Source organism: Gopherus evgoodei, chromosome 2, assembly GCF_007399415.2.
Source record: "Gopherus evgoodei ecotype Sinaloan lineage chromosome 2, rGopEvg1_v1.p, whole genome shotgun sequence".
Taxonomy (NCBI): Eukaryota; Metazoa; Chordata; order Testudines; family Testudinidae; genus Gopherus; species Gopherus evgoodei.
The window spans coordinates 186,420,071-186,436,244 of NC_044323.1; the positions used below are offsets into that span (position 1 = coordinate 186,420,071).

At 45.7% G+C, this 16,174-nt stretch overlaps 1 long non-coding RNA gene across 2 annotated transcripts in view; it reads right to left on the minus strand.

Moving 5' to 3' along the window:
- Positions 1–1,122: 1,122 nt before the first annotated feature.
- The window catches only part of LOC115646559, a 40,784-nt gene continuing 25,732 nt past the window's right edge, over positions 1,123–16,174 (minus strand). For both annotated transcript variants that reach the window (XR_003999060.1, XR_003999059.1), the window contains exons 4-6: positions 13,778–13,882; positions 2,220–2,306; positions 1,123–1,685 (exon numbers count right to left, since the gene is read on the minus strand). This is a non-coding gene — a long non-coding RNA (uncharacterized LOC115646559). The remainder of the gene's footprint in view (positions 1,686–2,219; positions 2,307–13,777; positions 13,883–16,174) is intronic.

Here is a 16,174-nt window from a genome sequence, read left to right on the forward strand (position 1 = left end):
AGGGCACCTTCTATCAAATTCTAAAGAAGCCCTTAGACACAAACCTTCTCCGGTCAGATCCACAGTCTCCTTACCGGTGCTCCCCCGCCTGAGCACTTTCGACGAGCTGGGCTCCTCCGGCACCGCATTAAACCCGCCTGTGCTTTCGACAGCAGTGCGAGGCTCCGGTGCCGAGGCAACAGGCTTTCAGTTGCCTGCCTCGATTATGGCACCTATCGGCACCGCGATGAACGTGGTGCTGACAAATGAGGACCCCCCTGAGGCACCGCAGCCTGCTATTAATAGTGTGGCACCGACTCCAGGACCGGCATTAATAGTGCTACTTGGCACGGAGCCAAGACTAAGAACTCCGATGCAAACCTGGGTTCCCTCACAGCAATTCTGTCAGCCTTCACCTTCAGCTGCCTCAGCGCTGCAGTTTACCCAGTCAAGTGACCTCCTAGTGTCACCTACGCTGCAATCGCCCTTCCTTAAAGACTGCTTCTCCCTTACGAATGATTCAGGGTCTGAACAGCCTTCCTCCAGTGAGGAGGAGTCTGAACTACAGGGTGATGTTTCAATGCAATCCAAATTCCATCCTCAGAGTCCTGTCACCCGCTGGCACAGGAAAGTTGTCTCAGACTATCCTCGAGACCCTGCCTCCTGGTGCGTTAACCCCCGGATGGCACCACCTATGCCTTTTCCATCACCGTGGCAGTATTGGGTCCCATGGGCACCTTTCCCTCGGCAGCACACCCGCTATTCCAATACGACGAGATGCAAGCTTCCAAATGATATGACTCACTTGGCGGCACCCTCCCATTCTCAGGATCAATCAACTCCTGCTCCTGACCAGGTACCAACTGAAGTACCAACTGAAGTAATGCCTGAAGAAGCTTTACTTCCTTCCCCTCTACTGTTCTCAGATGATTTTTCAAAATTCCAGGATCTCTTTAAAAGGGTTGCCAGCGAGCTTAGAATCAATCTAGAGGAAGTACCGGACCAACAACAGGAGTTAACGGACATCCTGCAACCCTCTTCTTCATCCAGACTGGCATTACCAATCAATGCAGTCCTTCTGGAACCTGCTAAGTCCATCTGGCAGGCTCCAGTCACAAGCCAGCCTACCTGCAAATAAGCGGACAATAAATACTTCATTCCCTCTAAGGGCTCTGAATTCCTTTTCTCACATCCTGCGCCAAACTCACTGGTAGTGGACGCAGCCAATCAAAGGAACAAACAACAGTATTTCTGCCATACCCCAACCAACAAGGAAGGCAAATGCTTAGACCTGCTGGGTCGCAAAGTGTATGCCTCTTCAACCTTACAATTTCAAATTGCCAATTATACCGCAATTCTGGGAAAGTACGACCATAGAAACTATAACAAGTTCATGGACTTTACTGAACACATTCCAGACCAGAAGAAACAACAGTTTACAGCTTTAGTTTCCGAGGGCCAAATCATATCACGCACGGCTCTTCAAGCAGCTCTGGATGCAGCCAATACCGCAGCAAGATCCGCTACAGTGGTGGTCATGCGCCGAGGTTCATGGCTCTCCTCTTCCCTCTTGCCTCACGAGGTTCAGAACACTATAGAGGTTCTCCCTTTTGATGGTGATAAACTCTTTGCTTCCACCACGAATGAGGTGCTCCACTCAATGAAGGACTCAAGGGCAACTCTTCCATCCTTAGGCATCCAAACCCCTACAACCAGAAGGCGACAGTACAGATATCAACCTTACCACTGTCCACACTACCCCACATATACTCAGCATTTCCCAAGATCTCAGGATCAGTAACACCAATGCCAGAGATCCAGATACCAGCGGTGTCGCCCCAATTCTGCCGGGATGCCCCATCTTCCTCCAACTAATAAGCAGATTTGAACCTTTGGTCGAGGGTCTTGTAAACATCGTCCCAACTTCAGCGTATGCACTGCCTACAACTATCTTTGGACACCGCCTACAGCCATTTTTGCACCAATGGCAGAATATTACCACCACAATTCCAGCCCTAGAGCAGGGCGATTGGTTTTCAGCCCTCAACCTACAAGATGCCTACTTTCACGTCACTATCCACCCGGCCCACAGATGTTTTCTTCGTTTTACCCTCGGCACAACGCATTTCCAATACAGAGTTCTACTATTTGGCCTTTCCACTGCCCCTCGAGTTTTCTCCAAGCTCCTAGCGGTAGTCACTGCCTACCTCAGGAAAAAAGGAGTCATAATATTCCCTTACCTCGACAATTGCCTCCTGAAGGCCTCCATGTTCGACGAGGCCCTCCGCTTCACACAACTCACCATTGATTGCTTTCAATCCCTGGGCCTGCAAATAAACAAAAGCAAATCCACATTAAGTCCTACCCAGCACCTGGAGTTTATAGGAGCGAGCCTCGACTCCACAACCAGACTGGCATCTCTCCCACCCGACTGATTCCATACCATAAAACTGCTGGCTACGAGACTTCGCAACAGCCCCCGGGTCACCGCCCAAGACTGTCTCCAACTACTAGGGCACATGGCCTCGTGCACCTTCGTGGTCCAGAACGCATGTCTCTACATGAGATGCTTCCAAGCTTGGCTGGCCACGGTTTACAAACCAAACGTGCACTCACTAAACAAACACCTGGCCATATCCTACCGAGTCAAAGACACTCTCATATGGTGGACAGTCCCCTACAACCTCTGCTCTGGATTCCCCTTCCTCCAGACCTCCCCAACTCTGATAATGGTGACCTATGCAACCTCACGGGCTGGGGGTACATATCTCTCACCAAACAGTCCACGGGCTATGGTCTCATTCCAAGATCTCCCTGCACATAAATGTTCTAGAACTTCAAGCTATATGGAATGCCTGCCGCTGCTTCCTTCCACTAATCAAGAATCAGCATGTACACATAATGACAGACAACATTGCCTGCATGTTCTACGTAAACAGACAAGGAGGGGCTTGTTCCCACTCTCTTTGTTCAGAGGCCATAAAACTCTGGAATTAGTGCCTTGCGAACCACATCCGCATATCAGCTGCTCATTTCCCAGGGGTGATGAACACCACTGCCGACGAGTTAAGCAGACGTTTCCCTTCAGGGCATAAATGGGAGATAGACGAGGGAATCATCTACAACATATTTCACACTTGGGGTCACCCAATCATAGATCTCTTTGCAACCGCAAAAAACACGAAATGCCTCAATTTTTGCTCCAGGGCAGGACTGGGCAAACACCCCCTCGGAGACGCATTCATGATCCCATGGCACCGGGACTTAGCTTATGCATTTCCCCCAATACCATTGCTCAACAGGGTCCTCATAAAGATACGAACAGATCTTGCCAGGGTGATCTTGATCGCACCTTCATGGCCAAGACAACTGTGGTTCCCTTTCCCCACCAGAATGTCAATTCGACCACCGATCTCCCTGCCTCTCATCCCGAACCTTTTATCACAGCAACACGGCCGGCTTCTTCACCCCAATCTCTCCATGCTTCATCTCAAAGCCTGGTACCTGCATGGTTCTCCCAACGAGAACTAGACTGTTCTGACCAAGTTCAGAGGGTACTTCTACACAGCAGAACACAATCCACCCGTACCACCTATCTCCAAAAGTGGAAACGATTCACAAAATGGTGTTCAACTAAACAACTGTCTCCTACCTTGGCACCTGTTCCCTGCATACTCGACTGTCTATTGGACATTAAGCAATCCAACCTTTCCTTCAGCTCTATCAGAGTCCACTTAGCTGCCATCACAACCTTTCATGGTACAGTTGACAATACCTCGGTCTTCGCTCATCCAAGCATTTCCTGAAGAGACTCCAAACCTTATTTCCAGACATTAAGCCACCTACCCCTCCATGGGATCTTCACCTAGTATTGTCCTGTTTAACTCATCAATCCTTTGAGCCCTTAGCCACCTGCTCCCTCTTGCACTTCTCGATGAAAACAGCCTTTTTGGTGGCGATTACCTCCACCAGACGGGCAGGTGAGATAGCAGCCCTTATGGCAGATCCACCATATACGCTCTTCTTCAAGGACAAAGTTACTCTACACCTACACCCAAAATTCCTTCCAAAAGTTCACACTTCATTTCACATCAATGAATCAATACATCTACCAACTTTCTTTCCGAAACCCCATGCAAACTCCTTCGAAGCCACAATGCACACACTTGATGTGCGCAGGGCCTTATCCTTCTATTTGGACAGAACCAAACCCTTCAGAAACTCTCCTAGACTCTTTGTCTCCATTGTGGAGTGCTCCAAAGGCATGCCTATCTCTACCCAGAGACTTTCAAACTGGATCTCCGATTGCATACGACTCTGCTATCAGATAAAAAAGTTACACCTCCAGCATTGATCAGAACACATTCCACTAGATCTGTATATACCTCTGTAGCCTTCTTACGTAAAGTACCATTGACTGACTTTTGTAGAGCAGCCACTTGGTCCTCCGAGCACACATTTGTCAAACACTATGCTCTTACTCAGGGTCCTTTCTCTGACACTCGATTAGGAAGGGCAGTATTATCTACTGCATTCCTGCCAGATCCGAAGTCCCTACCTCCTTGAAATACACTGCTTCGAAGTCACCTAGAGTGGAGCACCCACAGGGACATCTCTCTCGAAGAAGACGAGGTTACTTATCTTGTGCAGTAACTGACGTTCTTCGAGATGAGTGTCCCTGTGGGTGCTCCACTACCCACCCTCCTCCCCTCTACTTCGGAGTTGGGGTAGTCTCCGTTGTAGAGAAGGAACTGAGGGAACCGGCCGTGCATGCTCACTAGAGGTATACTCAGAGCAGGGGCCAGGCTCTGAGCATGCGTAGCCGGTACGAGTACTGCTGCAGAAATCTCCGATCAAAGGCGCAGGGGCGCACTGACACCTAGACTGGAGCACCCACAGGGACACTCATCTTGAAGAACGTCAGTTACTGCACAAGGTGAGTAACCTCCTCTTTGCATGGCACTTTTGTAGCTGGCATTGCAAGGTATTTACATGCCAGATGTACTAAACATTCATATGCCCCTTCATGCTTTGGCCAGCGTTCCAGAGGACATGCTTTCATGTTTATGATGTTCGTTAAAAAAATAATGCATTAATTAAATTTATGACTGAATTCCTTGGGGGGAAATTGTATGTCCCCTGCTCTGTTTTACCCTCATTCTGACATATATTTCATGTTATAGCAGTCTCAGATGATGACCCAGCACATGTTGTTCATTTTAAGAACGCTTTTACTGCAGATTTGACAAAACGCAAAGAAGGTACCAATGTGATATTTCTAAGATAGCTACAACACTCGACCCAAGGTTTAAGAATCTGAAGTGCCTTCCAAAATCTGAGAGGGACTAGATGCAGAGCATGCTTTGAGAAGTCTTAAAAGAGCAACATTCTAATGCGGAAATTACAGAACCTGAACCATCAAAAAAGAAAATCAACCTTCTGCTGGTGGCATCTGAATCACATAAGGTAAATGAACATGCGTCGGTCTGTACTGCTTGGGATTGTTATTGAGCAGAACCCATCATAAGCATGGATGCATGTCCCCTAGAATGGTGGTTGAAGCATGAAGGGACATGTGAATCTTTAGCACATCTGGCACATAAATATCTTGCGATGCTGGCCACAACAACACCTGTTCTCACTTTCAGGTGACACTGTAAACAAGAAGTGGGCAGCATCATCTCCTGCAAATGTAAACAAACTTGTTTGTCTGAGCGATTGGCTGAACAAGAAATGGGACTGAGTGGACTTGCAGGCTCTAAAATTTTACATTGTTTTATTTTTGAATGCAGTTTTTTGTAAATAATTCTACATTTGTAAGTTCAAATTTAATGATAAATGGATTGCACTACAGTACTTGTATTAGATGAATTGAAAAATACTATTTATTTTGGCTTTTTAGAGTGCAAATACTTGTAATGAAAAATAAAGTGAGCACTGTACACTTTGTATCCTGTGTTGTAATTTAAATCAATACATTTGAAAATGTAGAAAACATCCAAAAATATTTAAATAAATGGCATTCTATTGTTTAACAGCGCAATTAATCACGATTAGTTTTTTTAATCACGTGATTAATCACGGTTCATTTAATTGCTTGACAGCCCTAGTTTACATTGAAAAACATTCTGACATTATTAAAATGAAACTTTGATCCAAACTGACTTCCCCTCCTCCCCCCAGATCTTTGGTTCGTTAAAATTTTTTGAGATTTCAATTTTTTTCATTCTGATTTGGGACAGGAAAAATATCCAGACTTTTGCATGATGGGATAGCTATTTCCTGCTCAGCTATAGTAGCCAGCAGAAGAAACTCTATGCAACTGGAGACCAAGCTCAGTAATCATGAATAATGAGAGCCTGAAGATCATTCTCAATCCCAGGCCTCATGCAGACCACTGCTGCCATACCATTCCAGTTAAATTACTGCCTTACTTTTAATTATTCATTATCAGTCAGAATTCCTGTAGCTTTCTTAGCAGTTATGTATTCCAGAAGCCAAACAAAGAATATTAATCAATGAATTTGAATCCATTATTTTGGCTAAATAATTCTAAATGCCTCTTATTCTAAATTTTATTTTAAAATGAATGTTAATGCAAAATTTTTTTTGTTCAATTAAGTTATCATATATATATATTGTGGGTAAATCAGATATTTGCAAAAGCTTTTTCTTAAAAGTTGAAGAATAGGGCACGTTTAAATATTCACAGATGTGAAAGTGAGCATCTAAGCAATTCATTCCTCTACTGGGTAAAACAGAGCAGCTGAATTTTCATGTCTCTGGAGGGGGCATGTACCCAGATTTCATTATTCACGGGAGTCTTACATGATTCCTCAGACACTGCAATGAAAAATGTATTCCCAATTGTATTTCTTGTTAAAAAATATTTGTTAAATGGAGGTTATTTACCTGTAAGTGAGGGTACCCTCTCTGTATTCCAGACATGGGTACATATGTGCCACATGTGTCTGAAACCAGAGATTTCTAGCAAGTAGTATCTATTGGTCTGCACCAATGCAGTTTCTCCCCTCATGCTGTATACCATAGGTATAAAGTGGCAGCGTAGACTACTGCCTCTCCAGTTACTCCTCTTATCCCAAAGCATAGGAGAAGAAGGGCAGATAGTGGACTATAAATCGGGACCACACATCTCAAAGAACCTCCATTTCTTGGTAAGCAACTTCCATGTCTTCTCTAAGTGCAGGTTCCTGTATTCAAACAGAAGTCGGGTGGAAGAATGCAGTTGGTATAGATGTCTGTAATACTGCTGTCCCAACAGCTGCATCTGCAGACAAGGCCTGGACTAAGGTACAGTGTTTCATGAAAGTATGGCTGGAACTCCAGGTCTTACAAATGCCCAGATATTTTTGAAAGAAGAGATACTATTGAGGTTGCCTGTGCTCTAGTGGAATGGGCCCTCACCCCTCCAGGGAAGGAATACACACCGACTAATAAAGCATGCTACAGCTGGAGAACCACCCAGTTGCTGAGAAGATAAGGCCAGAGCTCCCTTGGCCTTCCCCCAGCCCTGCTCCACTCCAGGTACCTTCTCTAGCTCCCCAGCAGCCAGGCCTGTCTCCCTCCACAGCCAGAGAAGACTGTGTGCCTTTACTCATGGCTCAAGCCTTTATAGAGCAAGCTAGGTCCTGATTGGGGCATGGCCCCCAGCTGAGGCTGTTTCCCCCAATCAGCCTCGCTGCTTTTTCTCCTCCCACAGCCCTGCTCCTGGGCTGTTTTAAACCCCTCAGGGCAGGAGCAGGTAACCACCCCGCTACACTGACCAACAGGGCTTATCTCAATACTCTAGTTGCCCAGCTTACGGGTGAAGATTCTTGCTCTGGGGTAGAGCAGCACCCCCAGGACTTCCTCCCTGGAAGCTCTTTACTCATCCTTTAGTCTTCTGACCCCAGCTCTCTAGTTAGGTCAATCTCAGTTTAGCTACTGCAGCCAGCCAGGAGCACCTTTTGCTGCCCCAATCCCTGCCAGCAGACTGAACTCACTCTGGCCCTGCAGCTCTTTTTATATGAACCTGCTGGGCCTTGATTGGCTGTGTCCCACACAGCTGCTCTATGCAGCTTGGAGGACCTCTCCACTTCCCTTTTCTGGAGCAGGGTGTGGCACGGCTGCAAGGCTTCCAACAGGGGGCCTCAGGGCCAGTCCATCCTGTCACATGCCTCTATTCAGAGAAGAGGAGATTGTGTTCTGCCTTGTTTTTTACATAGAAGACAATCGTCATGTTTTCAGCCATTGAGTGACTATGACAGATCAGAGTAACTGGGAGGATTGCACTACAGACTGCCCTTAGTTCTAGGAGAGCAATAGGCATCCTTGCCTCCATGTGCCTTGCGTAGCCCTTGTGTGTTCCCCATCCTGTGAGGGATGCATCCATGATTATGGTCGCATCATGTGTGGCTGAAAGGAAAAGGTGTGTTCCAGGTACATCCAGTGAACAAGAGAAACCATGATCATGAGTGTTACCTTGATATTGTCTTTGTCTAGTAAGTAAACAGATTGGAGCTAGCCCTGTACGTAATGGAGGTGAAATCTGGCAAATGGTATTATATAGGTCGGGGTAGGCAACCTATGGCACGGGTGCCGAAGGCGGTACGCGAGCTGATTTTCAGTGGCACTTACACTGCCTGGGTCCTGGCCACCAGTCCGGGGGCTCTGCATTTTAATTTAATTTTAAATGAAGCTTCTTAAACATTTTTAAAGCCTTATTTACTTTACAAACAACAACAGTTTAGTTATATATTATAGATTTATAGAAAGAGACCTCCTGAAAATGTTAAAATGTATTACTGGCACGCGAAACCTTAAATTAGAGTGAATAAATGAAGACTCGGCACACCACTTCCGAAAGGTTGCCGACCCCGATATAGGTCGATGAAGCCATGTGGCCTAGTAGGGAAAGACAGACCTTGACTGTGGTTCAAGGTCTGAGGATGATTTGTTCTATCAGGCTGTTCGATGCCTGGAATCCCTCCATAGAGAGGTCGGCCTTTGCTGAGTCTGAGTCTAGAGTTGCTCCCATGAAATCTGTTTTTTATGGGAGTCAGAGGAGACTTTTCTCTGTTTATACAGATTCCCAAGGATGCCAGGAGAAGGTCACGTACATGACCTAATCTTTATGAAGACCCTGGGTGCTTTTACCAGGCTGAATGGAAGTACTCTGAACGGGTGGTGGTCTTGTCCTAACAGAAATTTGAAGAACCTTCTGTAGGATGGGTTAATGTCAACATGAAAGTAAGCATCTTTCAAGTCGAGAACCACAAATCATATGCACCTCTCCAGGGAAATAGAATAACTGAAGCCAATACAACTGTAACCGAATGCACCCCGTATATACACCCCACACACTATTGTAGTAATCTTTGTACAAAATATGCCTTGTAAGGTATCATATGAAAACTAATAACTCACTGCTTAATAACATCATGGTGACGTGTGTCGCAACATTATATATAAAGTTATGAATTTCCCATGTATGATGATGATAGCACATGTTGAAACCCAGATAGCCCTGACTAGGCATAAGTTGTTAAGCAGTTCTATCCTAAACAAAGAAATGTGTTTACACCTCAACTTACATATAAGTAGTAAACAGGGCCCTTGAGACAGCAAGAGGGGGTAAACCAGTTTCTCAAAGATAAAGGACAAGCTGATGCCTCTAGCCAGGTGCCATCAGTTGACTGGCACTCACCACTCAAGTGGCCTTTCTTTGACAATGAAGTGGGGCAGAACAAATCAAATTGCATTTTAGCAAGCAAATACCAAGGAACCTCTTTCACCATGAGACTTCGAGTCCGTCCTTACAGCTGGAAGGAATTTTATCTAGGGCTAACCTTCAGGAAGATGCATTTCAAAGGATGACTGGACTATAAAAGTGAGAGAAATATAGCCTGCGGTGTTTTTGCCTTTCTCTCTCTAAGACAACAAAGGAATGAACCAGCCTTTTGACTTTGGAAGGGATCCTAACAGGTAAATTTGGTTAGCAACATTGCTAACCAAAATGTAAGGATTTTACCTTGAACCAAGTTTAGTTTACACTTCAGTAACTAGAATGTATTTTATCTTTTTCTCTTGTAACCATTTCTGACTTTAATACCTTGTACTTGTACTCACCTAGAATCTAGCCCTCTGTAGTTAAATAAACTTGTTTTATTTTTTTAATCAAAACTAATCCATTGTTGTGTTTAAACTGAACTGTTGGGGGTAATTCCAGTTAAAAGTGTTGCATATTGACCCCTTAAACGTGGAATGGACCTAAATACCTGAACTGCCCAGGAGAAGGCTGGACAGTGCAGAACACACATTTGGGGGAAAATTCGGGAGTGTATTGGGGCTACCCTGAAGTAGGGTGACCAGATGTCCTGATTTTATAGGGACAGTCCCAATGTTGGGGTCTTTTTCCTATATAGGCTCCTATTACCCCCATCCCCCTGTCCTGATTTTTCATATTTGCTATCTGGTCACCCTACCTTGAAGGTAGTAACCAAGGCCAGAGTGTGGCTGGTGTGGTACAGGCAGAGCTGCTGGACCATTTCTGTAGCTATACACAGACACTCAGGGTGTGACCTGCATGCTGTTTGCAAGCAGTCCAGCATGAGGGCTACAACTACAAAGCAGTATGAGGCACCCAAGGTTGCAGGGCAGGTGGTAACACAATGCCTCACTGGATTGGATCACACCTGGAATGAGACAGTAACCATGTGGAATTTTGATTTGTGCATAAAGATACTTAGCTGACAAAAGTCAAGAATGGGTCTCCATGCTCTTTTTCCTAAGAACTATGAAATATGGGGAACCAACCCCTTTTTCTTGAAGTTGGGGTGGCACTTTCTCTATAGCCCCTTGCCAAAAGATAGAGTCCACCTCCTGAGGGAAGATTTCTTCATGAGAGTGGTCTTTGAAGAAGGACTGTGAGAAGCACTTGATGTAAACAGAATAAACTATATCCGGTATAACCTATCTGTTGTTAATGTCCTCTAGTTCTGGGTGAAAAAGGCGAAGTGGTCACAAAAAGTTTGGGAGACCCTAAGAGATGCCATGCATGAGGGTTCTCAGGCATCCTGGCAAAAGCTGGTTGGTGAGTGGTGTTGAGCAGCTGCAGTTGAGAAAGCTGCAAACCTCGGTCTTTGTACCCCGTGGCATTTGGGCAGTGGTTCATAAGGGCTCTGGTGGTAGAATGGCTGAGGAAAAGGTCTTGATTTATACACCTGCTTGTGCTGTGTTCTCTTTGGAACTGGGGTATGAATGCCCAGAGAATTGTCCTGGAGTCTTTTACCACGTGTATCTACTCATCAGTCTTCTAACTGAATATCCAAAATGATCTGGACAAATTGGAGAAATGGTCTGAGGTAAACAGGATCAAATTCAATAAAGATAAATGCAAAGGGCTTCACTTAGGAAGGAACAATCAGTTTCACACATACAGAATGGGAAGAGACTGTCTAGGAAGGAGTATGGCAGAAAGAGATCTAGGGGTCATAGTAGACCACAAGCTTAATATGAGTCAACAGTGTGATACTGTTGCAAAAAAAGCAAACGTGATTCTGGGATGCATTAACAGGTGTGTTGTAAACAAGACACGAGAAGTCATTCTTCCGCTTTACTCTGCGCTGGTCAGGCCTCAACTGGAGTATTGTGTCCAGTTCTGGGCACCGCATTTCAAGAAAGATGTGGAGAAATTGGAGAGGGTCCAGAGAAGAGCAACAAGAATGATTAAAGGTCTTGAGAACATGACCTATGAAGGAAGGCTGAAGGAATTGGGTTTGTTTAGTTTGGAAAAGAGAAGACTGAGAGGGGACATGATAGCAGTTTTCAGGTATCTAAAAGTGTGTCATTAGGAGGAGGGAGAAAACTTGTTCACCTTAGCCTCCAATGATAGAACAAGAAGCAATGGGCTTAAACTGCAGCAAGGGAGATTTAGGTTGGACATTAGGAAAAAGTTTCTAACTGTCAGGGTAGTTAAACACTGGAATAGATTGCCTAGGGAAGTTGTGGAATCTCCATCTCTGGAGATATTTAAGAGTAGGTTAGATAAATGTCTGTTAGGGATGGTCTAGACAATATTTGGTCCTGCCATGAGGGCAGGGGACTGGACTCGATGACCTCTCGAGGTCCCTTCCAGTCCTAGAGTCTATGAATCTATGAAGCGACTGGACTTGTCAAAGGGCAAGGCCTCTGTGGTACTCTAGACCTCCCTGGGAAACACAGTGAGTTAAGCCAAGATTCACACCTCATAACTATTGCCATAGCCAGGGGCAGATTAGGGTTGTGTGGGGCCTCTGAGCCAGAGCAAGTGGGAGCCCCTCTCTACCCTTTCTGCCACCAATCTGCCCCTTTCCCCTGGTATTCCTGTTGGGGCATGAGGGCTTGCCCAATTCAACCCCCGGGGCTAATCTGCTACTGGCCTTAGGTATAGCACTAGACATGTTATCAGCTACATCCATTGCAGGTTGAAAAGAGGTCATGGCTACCGGTTTGCCATTGGGACCTGTCCTCCTAAGGGAGTTTGTCTTTGAACTCTAGGAATTTGGAATAGTTTGTAAAATCATATTTTGCTAACAGGTCTGTTAGTTAGCAATACTAAACTGAAGGTCAGTAGACGAAAATACCTTCCTCCCTAGAAAGTCTAGGCATTTAGTGCCTTTGTCTGCAGAGGTTTCCTTGAGGGTGCTGTAGCCTGGCTCTCTCTGTGGCTGCTTGCCCTACTAGGGAGTTGGGTGCAGACTCTGACTTTTTATCTGGTACAAAGTATCATCACCTTTCAGCCCTCTTTGAAAATGGTGGGCACAGTTAGTAAGTGTATGTCCAACTGTCCTGGCTAGTGCAACGATGACCTTATTTACTGGGAGGGCCACCTGGCTGGCACCAGAAGGCTGCAAGATGTCCAGGAGCCTCTGCTGAGTATCATGGACCTCCCTGAGTGGGATCTAGAGTTCAGTCAATACCCTCTGCAAGAGCTCTTGGTATTGCCTGTGATCATCAGGCAGGGATTGGGCGATTGCCTCATTGGGTGAGGAGGATGACATGCCTATCGGAACTGTCGGCACTGGTAGATCCAGTTCAATTTCTTCCTCTGTGTGCTCTAATGGAGCTAGCTAGTGTCAGCTAGGAAAAGAGAGGGCTGGTTAGGATTCACGTATGGATCTGGAGTGCCTAGGATAGGGATCCCCAGGCACTGGGTACCATAGATCTCCTGGATAGTCATAGCTGGGTAGAGGATGGGTCTATCACAGGGTATGCGGTGCAATCCAGACCAGTGAGGGGTTGCCACCACATTCCCTGTAACCCTAGGTGCCTTACAATGTTTTGCTGCTGTAGCTCCCAGCCTGGGACACTTAGAACCAGCTTACAAGCATAGAAGTCACTCCCTGTGTGCTTCAGCAGCTCTTACCCCAGCAGCTGTCCTGGACAGCTCAGAAATAATAAGGTTCATTGCTCCTTTAAAGCGACAAAAGCACATTACATCTGATTAACTTAAGTGGGGTAATACACCCTTTCCTTCAAACACAGCACGTGGTTGGGTGGAATTTACATAGCTTACTACCCATCAAGCTATTTGGGGGCAAGGACTCTCTCTTACAGGGCCTGCTACACTGAGGCCCTCACTCCTGGATGGAGCTGCTGGGTGCCATTGTAATAGACACACAAGGCAGGGGGGGAGAGGGGGCTCTCAGATCATGCAGAGTGAACTCAGGATACTGACCGGTATCAAAACTGCCAAAATATATTTGCCACTTTTGAAAGTGGGTTTCTAGTTTTCTGAAGCTTTATTCTATGGACTTACCTACATTCCCAGCACTGAAATATTCAGCTGAGCCCCGCAGGACTCCAGCACTTCATCAAGGAAGCTAATTTCAGCGAAGGGATTGTCACATGGAGGACTCAGAGCCTGAAGAAGGAGAAAATGTTTTCATATGATTTAGAGGGTTAAAAAACGCTGCAGTGAAAAACAATTTGCTAAATTCAAAAACTTGGCACAGCTCACAACAGATGTATGGAAAAGTGGATTTGCATCCTGCCAATCCTGGGGTTGTGAGAGGTGACACAGGAGCTACTATAGTGGTTCTGTGATATTCTGTGCTTTAATGGACTGTAAGATCTGACTCTACATCAGCACTGCAGAGGATATTGTGGTCATGGTATAAAAGCATACTGGAACATATACAAATAGTAACAACCGCTAACTGACATCTCAAAATGGTCACCAACACTCAAGCCTAAGGGTGTTTGGGATTCCTGCAAACATAGTGGTGAAACAATGAAAAGGATGCAAAAACTACATGTATTTAATAAGGCCAATTTCCTCTTCTCCAGTTCTCGTCTTGATGGAGTCCATACAGTACCTAAGGGCAAGCAGAAACTTGGAATAAAACGTTATTTCAGTCAAACTTTCTATTTTATTTTTTAAAGGATAAGGCACAATCCTTAAAAGCTGCAAGGAACTAAAAAAACCTGCAGACTCAATCTTTTTCTTAAGACTTTAGTGCAGAGCCCACCTGAAAAGTGTGGTGGGGTGTACCAACCCCACACTGGGTCTGAAGGGGTTAACGTGAGTCTGTCGCTGCAATCAGCCTTACCCTGCCTTCTCTGTGAGAGCCTGGAGAGAGGCAATACGAGGAAGAACCCAGCTCAGTGATGGCTGACTGGAAAAGAGAGCAGACCTCTTGAGAGCTAGCCCTGTCAGGGAAGCTTGGCTCTGAATATTCATGAAAGCCATCAGGACCAACCACCATGTGAGTAGTAGACCTTCCTTATTGGACTTTCTTGGCATGCTAGACACAGGATAGGACGCACATGGACTACCACTTGTCTTCTCACCTCTAGGTCTCCACAAGAATTGTGTGAGTATGTGCATGGGATGACATGGAATGTCAAACTAATATTACACTAGAGCTACATTCTCTTTTGGATTGGCAGATTTGTGCTTTTACTAACAGTGTTAATACAATTATTAAGAACTCTGCTTTGCCCTCAGTGTGAGAGTCACTGCTGTGAACATGGGGGTTCCCAAACAGAGAGCTGGAACCTGTCAAAGCTCAAGGGTCCAATTACTTTTATCAATTGGGGTTCTAAATCATAAAATTATAGAATATCAGGGTGTTGGAAGGGACCTCAGGAGGTCATCTAGTTCAACCCCCCTGCTCAAAGCAGGACCAATCCCCAACTAAATCATCCTAACCAGATGAGGCCTCACCAATGTCAAACAGAGGGGAATGATCATGTCTCTCGATCTGCTGGCAATGCCCTTACTTATACAGCCCAAAATGCCATTAGCCTTCTTGGCAACAAGGGCACACTGTCGACTCATATCCAGCTTCTTGTCAACTGTAACCCCTAGGTCCTTTTCTGCAGAACTGCTGCCTAACCTTTCGGTCCCTAGTCTGTACAGTGCATGGGATTCTTCCGTCCTAAGTGCATCACTCTGCACTTGTCCTTGTTGAACCTCATCAGATTTCTTTTGGCCCAATCCTCTAATTTGTCTAGGCCCCTTTGTATGCTATCCCTACCCTCCAGCATATCTACCATTCCTCCCAGTTCAGTGTCATCTGCAAACTTGCTGATAGTGCAATCCACGCCATCCTCCAGATCATTAATGAAGATATTGAACAAAACCAGCCCCGGGACCGACCCTTGGAGCACTCAGCTTGATACCGGCTGCCAAGTAGACATGGAGCCATTGATCACTACCTGTTTAGCCTGATGATCTAGCCAGCTTTCTCTCCATCTTATAGTCTATTCATCCAGCCCATACTTCTATAACTTGCCAGCAAGAATACTGTGGGAGACCGTATCAAAAGCTTTGCTAAAGTCAAGGAATAACATGTCCACTGCTTTCCCCTCATCCACAGAGCCAGTTATCTCATCATAGAAGGTAATTAGGTTAGTCAGGCATGGCTTGCTCTTGGTGAATCCATGCTTACTGTTCCTGATAACTTTCCTCTCCTCTAAGTGCTTCAAATTTGATTCCTTGAGGCCCTGCTCCATGATTTTTCCAGGGACTGGGGTGAGGCTGACTGGCTTGCAGTTCCCCGAATCTTCCTCCTTCCCTTTTTCAAAGATGGGCACTACATTGCCCTTTTTCCAGTCATCCGGGACCTCCCCGGATTGCCATGAGTTTTCAAAGATAATGGCCAGTGGCTCTGCAGTCACATCCACCAACTCCTTTAGCACCCTCGGATTC